The 7762-nt window shown below is 35.9% G+C and overlaps 1 long non-coding RNA gene across 1 annotated transcript; it reads left to right on the top strand.

The window, feature by feature from the left end:
• The first annotated feature begins 2018 nt into the window (after positions 1-2018).
• LOC134675116 (uncharacterized) lies at positions 2019-4572 on the top strand. Its single transcript, XR_010099698.1, has 3 exons — positions 2019-2131; positions 3263-3353; positions 4526-4572. It is a non-coding gene; the product is annotated as an uncharacterized LOC134675116 (long non-coding RNA).
• The last annotated feature ends 3190 nt before the right edge of the window (positions 4573-7762 follow it).

Below are 7762 nucleotides of genomic sequence, written 5' to 3'. Positions count from 1 at the left end.
CGTCAAGTGTAGATATTAATATAGATACACCTTAGAAAGCAACATTAAAATAAAACTTTATTAATTATAATTAAACTAAAATACTTATGTACACGGGCAGCAGCGTCCCTCAAATTCGGTGTACTCGACTGCGATCGCCAACCCGCCTGCCAAGCGTGGCGATTATGGCATACACCCCCCAAAGGGGGAGGCCTATGTTCAGCAGTGAACGTCTTATGGCTGAGATGATGATGACTTATGTACAAATAAACTTTAATAGTAGCATATAGATGGATATACATATTATTTGAAGAGGTTTACTAAAAAAGCTTGCAATAAAATTCATTTGTTTTAATGGCGACGTAAAGATCGTAGCGGAAAGGCAGCCTAAATAAAATAATTTCTTTAGTTATTAAATTACACCACATATACCATCGAATGACAAGGCATGTCCATGTTCTGCAAACTCTGAAAACAGCTCACCCCCGCCGAGCTCTGGTGATTACTTTTGTAATTAATATTTAAAAATCCCAACATGTAGTGTACTGTACCTCCTCCTAGGTATATCCTCCTAAAGTCCAAGGTTCTAACCATACATATTCAGTTCGATGTAATTTAAATAATATTCAATTGTAATATTCAATTGAGTTCATATTCTATTGTTTCTTAAAATTTTTGAACAACGTAAAATCAACTCTATTTCCTACATTGTAGGTTCAATTTTCGGTACCAAATTTTGGATTTTACATTTGAATGGCTGGGCTGCAGGAGAATATAACACACAACCTAAGAATGTAATATTAAACCCTCACTGCCATATTTCGTTTTCACGAAATGATATGTAGCTACCTTTTATTAATACGTAACCGTTGTTTTCACATCCATGATTTTTTAAGCCTGATTTATATATTTTGTAAATAGTTTTTTATAGTGCAAGGCATATTTTTTTTATTGTTAATTTAGTTACGTATCTATAAGTATGTATTGAGTTGAGATTAAAAGATTTCAATAATCATTTGTTTCTTTTAACGACAGCATTATAATCTACCTAAAGATACATAAGTAAGCAATAAACATGGTGTCAACTATGACTACTATGAATACAGGTAATGTGGTATTAACACATTTATTTATTTATTTAATCTTTATTGCACAAAAGAAAAATCTTATAGTACAAAAGGCGGACTTAATGCCATAAGGCATTCTCTGCCAGTCAACCTTAAGGCTAAGCAGAGAGATTGTGAGCGGTGCTATAATTACAACAGCAAAACGAACAATAAATTACGTATAACATATTAATTACCTATACAAATATACTGTACACATATACTATAATATATATATACATATATATATACATATATATGTATATATATATAAATAAATAACGACGAAACATATTATGAAACTAATAATACACTAAGATTTTTTCATTCTGCTAGCAAAGAAAGCACGGAACACATTCAATGCGGAAAACTCGACTATCGGGTATTTTATGATTTCGTTCCCAGGCCGGACGACCCGATAATCGGGATCGTGGTACTACTGCTTTATAAGACGAAATTGTTGTGGCCTGGCGCGGATGTCTTGTTTGCCGGGTTGGCAATGTATGAATGTTAAAATTCGCTTATAGTTAGACAAGAAATTGTATAAAATTATTCAGGGCGCCACTTCCTACGTGACTGTAACATATATATGACGTAAAATACTTAAACATGGCAACAATATAGTATGGTTTTTTTAAATCCTTTTATTTTAATTTCTACTACTTTATGTCGCTCTGTAAGTAGATGACGGTGTATTCCCATTTGTTGCCGCCGGGCACAGATGGGAATAGGTACATCCATGTAAATCATTCCCATTTGCCCCCGCCTCATGTATGGGGGTGGTCACTTTAAGCGAACCATCCTGACACTTACAATACCTTTCGGACATTTTGGTACATTGTATTTTATAGCTAGAATTGGATGTGAAATAAGCGTAAAGAAATTAACTTTTATGACTTTCTTAGATAAGCAATGTTAAAACAATGTTTCTCTAACGCTAAATTCAGGGATTGTAGTCATGTCATTTTGTTATTCGTAATAAAGGTAAAATCATTCGTCGAAAAAAATTAATGATAATGACGGGTGTGTGCTTGTGTTTTTTTACAGTAAGTTTACTATTTATTCTTTAATTTACCCTAAATTGTAAAAAAAGTAACTATTTTTATTTCTGAGAATTTTTTTTAAACTTTCACGATTACCTATTTAACATTATGAAACTACACAACGGGACTTAATCGCGTATTAAAGTTTTAAGATTTACCTCCGACGTTTCGAGGACGGCGTCGTCCCCGTGGTCTCAGAGAGAGAATACGCGATTATGTCCCGTTGTGTAGTTTCATTAAATATTTTTTTTCTGTGAAATTATCTTTTTTCGGAAACGAAACAAATCCGGATAGGTACCGTGGAATAAATTTATGAAAGTTAATTTGAATAAAAATACTCGATAGGATTATTATATTTTGGGTTGATCACAACACATGTACCGACAGTTGTATCCAGACGAGACAATTTTTCGCCAATCTGATGAAATTCTCCGATCGAACAGGGCCGTGCGGACGCAAATACCAATTTGATTCCCCGATCACATCAGCAGGTGCAGACACAAAAATGCCAATTTTCATAGTAGAATGCAAATCAGTGATTTAATTTGTGTAAGTGTGGACGCTAGATGAGATTGACAAATTATTTTCCTGAACAAATCGACTGATTTCGTCAGTCCCGTCTGGATACCCCTTACAGCTAGCGACTGGAGCGAATGACATTTACATACATTGTCATGTTGGCAAGTCACGCAAGAGAATGGAGTGTTTAGTTAAAATTTACGGCTTTCTGATTTATTAGCATTGCGGAATCGCCCTAATCTATCTAAAACCTTTAATCGAGCATTTTTTGTTTATTTTTATATATATACCTATTTAGGGGATCTTGGAAACGGCTCTAACGATTTCGATAAAAGTTTCTATATGGGGGTTTTCGCGCGCATTTTTGAGTTTTTATATGTTTTCCGAGTAAAGCTTGGTTTTCCAGATATTATATCCTAATAAAAGTACGTCTGTTAGTGATTAAAAAAATGAATTCGTTTTTTAGTGTTCCGTACAAAACTTTGTTCACGGAACACTTATGGGATCACTTCGGTCTTGCAAATCAGTTAAATGCGTTTTTCTCAGAGACCGTTTGACGTAGATATTTTATAGTAAGTACCGGTCTACCTACCTACTCACATAAATTATTTCCAGATATTCGTAATTCTTATTGAAATTAATGCATTACGAAGAATAAACCGTTTCGACATACGAAGAATAAACGATTATGCAAGTTTCCGGTCAGGTAAGCTTTTAATGTATATTGACCAAAATTTGTGTTTCGGTAACTTATTTATTATTAAATAAAGAATAAATCATTTTGAAATACGAAGAATGAGCGATTTTGCAAGTTTCCGGTCAGGTAAGCTTTTTAATTTGTATCGACTGAAATTTGTGTTTCGGTAACTATTTATTATTATTTAAATGACGCCTAACACGAGGCATTTCGTACATTGAGCAGCCGTTTACAAGCTTAATTAAGCTTAGAATAAATTTAAAAGTGGATAAAAATACTGTCTGGGGTAAGACTAGAACTGACGGTCTCTGGATCGCGGTCTCGTGCTAAGCGTCCTTTGTTTACAAGCTGCCGGATACAGAGGCCGTGAATTCAAGTCATACCCAAGACCGTAATTTTTCCACTTTTAAATTTATTCTAAGCTTAATAGCATCGTTCACAGACGTCTTTGTTAAAAATTAAAAATAAGCTTAAGTATTTAATTTTGAAGTGGAGGTCCAAGGGGGAGGCCTATGTTCAGCAGTGGACGTCTTATGGCTGGGATGATGATGATGATGATTTAATTTTGCGTGTTTACTGTTATCATTTTGCGTGTTAGTTATTTACTATTAATTAGTTAATATATGTGGGTCATATTATGAAAGCTAAATTATATCTACTCCCTGATATTCAGTTGGCCTCAAATGTATATAAATAATGTAATGTGTGTGTATCTCAGTGGCGTAGCTAGAGGATATGGCGCCCGGGGCAGGCACCAAATTTGCCGGAGGGCCAGATTACCATCCGCATTTCACACTTCACAGTGGTGGTAAATACGACTGACGAAAGTATCCCTGCTGTGCCTTTGGCAAGGCGGAGAGGTAGTCTTTTGCCCATTTTGGCGCCCCCCCTTGGACGGCGCCCGGGGCACGTACCCCCTCCAACCCCCCCCCCTAGTTACGCCACTGGTGTATCTCCGTATAAAATAAAAGATATACCTACTAGGATGACGTGATCTGATGATGGAGAGTGAAGATGGCCTTAGGAAGCAGGTGATAAAAATACAACCTCATTAAGTTTGGATTTGTTACAATCGTCTCAATGAGTGGTTAGTACATACATGACTGTGAAAAGAAAAGTATAGTCGGTGATAAAAACTTGTCTTGTAGGTACTTAAATGTTTTTTTTTTTAACTTATACAGATATAAACTCCGATGGTCGTCCCATTTTGCGAGGGGGGATGTATGACGGTAGTATGGGTGAGTACCATTTTTAATGCGAAAATTAAACATCATTTTTCCAAAAATTGTTAAAGAGGAGAGTGGACGACCCCCGCCGTCTCCTTACAAACGTAGTCCCCATTTTCCTTTCAATTCAATTCAATTATTCAATTCAATTATTTATTTATTTCAAATCCAGAGATCCATAATATTGTTAGTAGGTACAACAAATCTTAAAATTAATTAAGGTTAGTGACATTAAAATTACAAATTATTAATAATGAACCTATCTACATACTAAAAAATAAATATAACTTTCTAGATATTATGGAAAGTAATTTTACATTAGTGATTTGACGGTAATTATATATTAACCATAGCTATGCCCCTCTACTTTTTTCAATTTTAACTCCTGATTAATAAAAAAGCGGCCAAGTGCGAGTCGGACTCGCCCTTGAAGGGTTCCGTAACAGCAAGTAACATAATATAATTGCGGTTTACGATTTATGACGTATTAAAAAAATACTTACTAGATCTCGTTCAAACCAATTTTCGGTGGAAGTTTGCATGGTAATGTACATCATATATTTTTTTAGTTTTATCATTCTCTTATTTTAGAAGTTACAGGGAGGGGACACACATTTTACCACTTTGGAAGTGTCTCTCGCGCAAACTATTCAGTTTAGAAAAAAATGATATTAGAAACCTCAATATCATTTTTGAAGACCTATCTATACCCTATACCCCACACGTATGGGTTTGATGAAAAAAAAAATTGAGTTTCAGTTCTAAGTATGGGGAACCCCTAAAATTTATTGTTTTTTTTTCTATTTTTCTGTGAAAAGCTTAATGCGGTTCACAGAATACATCTACTTACCAAGTTTCAACAGTATAGTTCACATAGTTTCGGAAAAAGTGACTGTGACATACACGGACAGACGGACAGACATGACGAATATATAAGGGTTCCGTTTTTTGCCATTTGGCAACGGAACCCTAAAAAACCTGTAATGCAATTAAAACAAAAAACTAACTTACAGATTCTAACCCTATCAAGCGACCAATTTTGCATGGACGGCTAGCTGATTTGCTCGGAGGTAAGCACTTCCTTAATTTAAAAAATGGCTATTCTGCCGGCCTAGCCAAGGTTACAATCGCTATCGCTTCGACAACGAAAAGCTTTATGTCTCTCTATCACTCTTCCATATTAGTGCGACAGTGCCAGTTGCGTTTCGATCGCTACGGAGCGTAAGCGATTGGCATCTTGGCTACGCGGCCTAATATTAACCATAGCTATGCCCCATCGACTTTAGTAATTGGTTATCGAGTATTTTATATTTATAATCTGGCAAACACAACTTGTCAATCAGTAAGAACCAGGAAAATTATACTCATTACTTTCTTTCGGGTAGGTACCTAATAGTAGCGTAAGATAAAAAGTTAGGAGCGAACAAGAGATTCTCCTCTCCTAACTCCTGATTATAATAAAAACCGGGCAAGTGCGAGTCGGACTCGCGCACGTAGGGTTCCGTACCATAATGAAAAAAAAAACAGAAAAAATGCAAAAAAAAAAACGGTCACCCATCCAAGTACTGACCACGCCCGACGTTGCTTAACTTTGGTCAAAAATCACGTTTGTTGTATGGGAGCCCCATTTAAATCTTTATTTTATTCTGTTTTTAGTATTTGTTGTTATAGCGGCAACAGAAATACATCATCTGTGAAAATTTCAACTGTCTAGCTATCACGGTTCGTGAGATACAGCCTGGTGACAGACAGACGGACAGACGGACGGACGGACAGCGAAGTCTTAGTAATAGGGTCCCGTTTTACCTTTTGGGTATGGAACCCTAAAAACCGATATAATTGTATGTAATTTAAAAAAAACTAATTTACAGATCCTAATCCTACCAAGCGACCAACTTTGCGTGGAGGGTATGAATTGTTCGCAGGTAAGCACTGTAGCTATTAAAAACCGGCCAAGTGCGAGTCAGACTCGCGCACGAAGGGTTCCGTACCATTACGCAAGAAACGGCAAAAAAATCACGTTTTTTGTATGGGAGCTCCACTTAAATAGGCATCTATTTTATTCTGTTTTTAGCATTTGTTGTTATAGCAACAACAGAAATACATCATCTCTGAAAATTTCAACTGTTTAGCTATCACGGTTCATGAGATACAGCCTGGTGGAAGACATACAGACAGATGGACAGCGGTGTTATATTAGGGTCCCATTTTTACCCTTTGGGTACGGAACTCTAAAACGATGTGTAATTTAAAAAAAAAAACCTAATTTCCAGATTCGAATCCTACCAAGCGACCAGCTTTAAGCGGAGGCCGAGATGATTTCCTCGCAGGTAAGCACTACCTGTTAGAAATAATTATTAGTGTTGGTTATCTAGTATTTTGTATTCATACTTAGTCTGGCAAGCACCTTGTCAACCAGTAGAACCAGGAAAATTATACTCATTCCTTTCTGTCGGGTACATACTAGTACTGCTAGCGTAAAGGGGTCCACTGATTAACAGTCCGCCGGACGGTATCGGCTTGTCCGTTGTTCGGAACTGTCAAAATGTTGTTCTAACTGGCAGGCCGATACCGTCCGGCGGACTGTTAATCAGTGGGCCTCTTAAGATAAAATGTTAGGAGCGAACAACAAATTCTCCTAACTCCTGACAATAAAAAATCCGATATGTAATTTAAAAAACCGGTCAAGTGCGAGTCGGACTCGCGTTCTAAGGGTTCCGTACATTACTAAATTTTTAACAATATATTTTATATATGTAAAACGCGAGTGAACTGCCTTTAAAAAACCCGTAGCCGACCCCTACGGGTTTTTTATCAAAATCAAATCAAAAATTAAATAAATAGTCCGACTCACGCTTGACTACATATTTCTAATAGGTTTTCCTGTCATCAATAGGTAATGACCTATTTTATGTATTTTTTTTTCAAAATTTTAGACACAGTAGTTTCTGAGATAAAAAGGGGGGGGGGGAATGGTCATTTATTGTCTATTTTCTTGAATTACTTCTAAAATATTTATTCTAAAATTATAAATAAAATATATTTGAAATTCTCACATTGAGCTCTTTAATTTGACACACAACACAACACAATATAGTTTGAAAAACATTGTTTTTAAATTTTCTCATTTATCCCCCAAAAGTGGCCCCCATATTCAAAATTCATTTGTTTACGTTACATGTCCGTCTTTGG

This window comes from Cydia fagiglandana, chromosome 21, assembly GCF_963556715.1.
Source record: "Cydia fagiglandana chromosome 21, ilCydFagi1.1, whole genome shotgun sequence".
Lineage (NCBI taxonomy): Eukaryota > Metazoa > Arthropoda > Insecta > Lepidoptera > Tortricidae > Cydia > Cydia fagiglandana.
The sequence above is the reverse complement of the archived record's forward strand: the minus strand, read 5'-3'. Positions and strand labels throughout refer to the sequence as shown.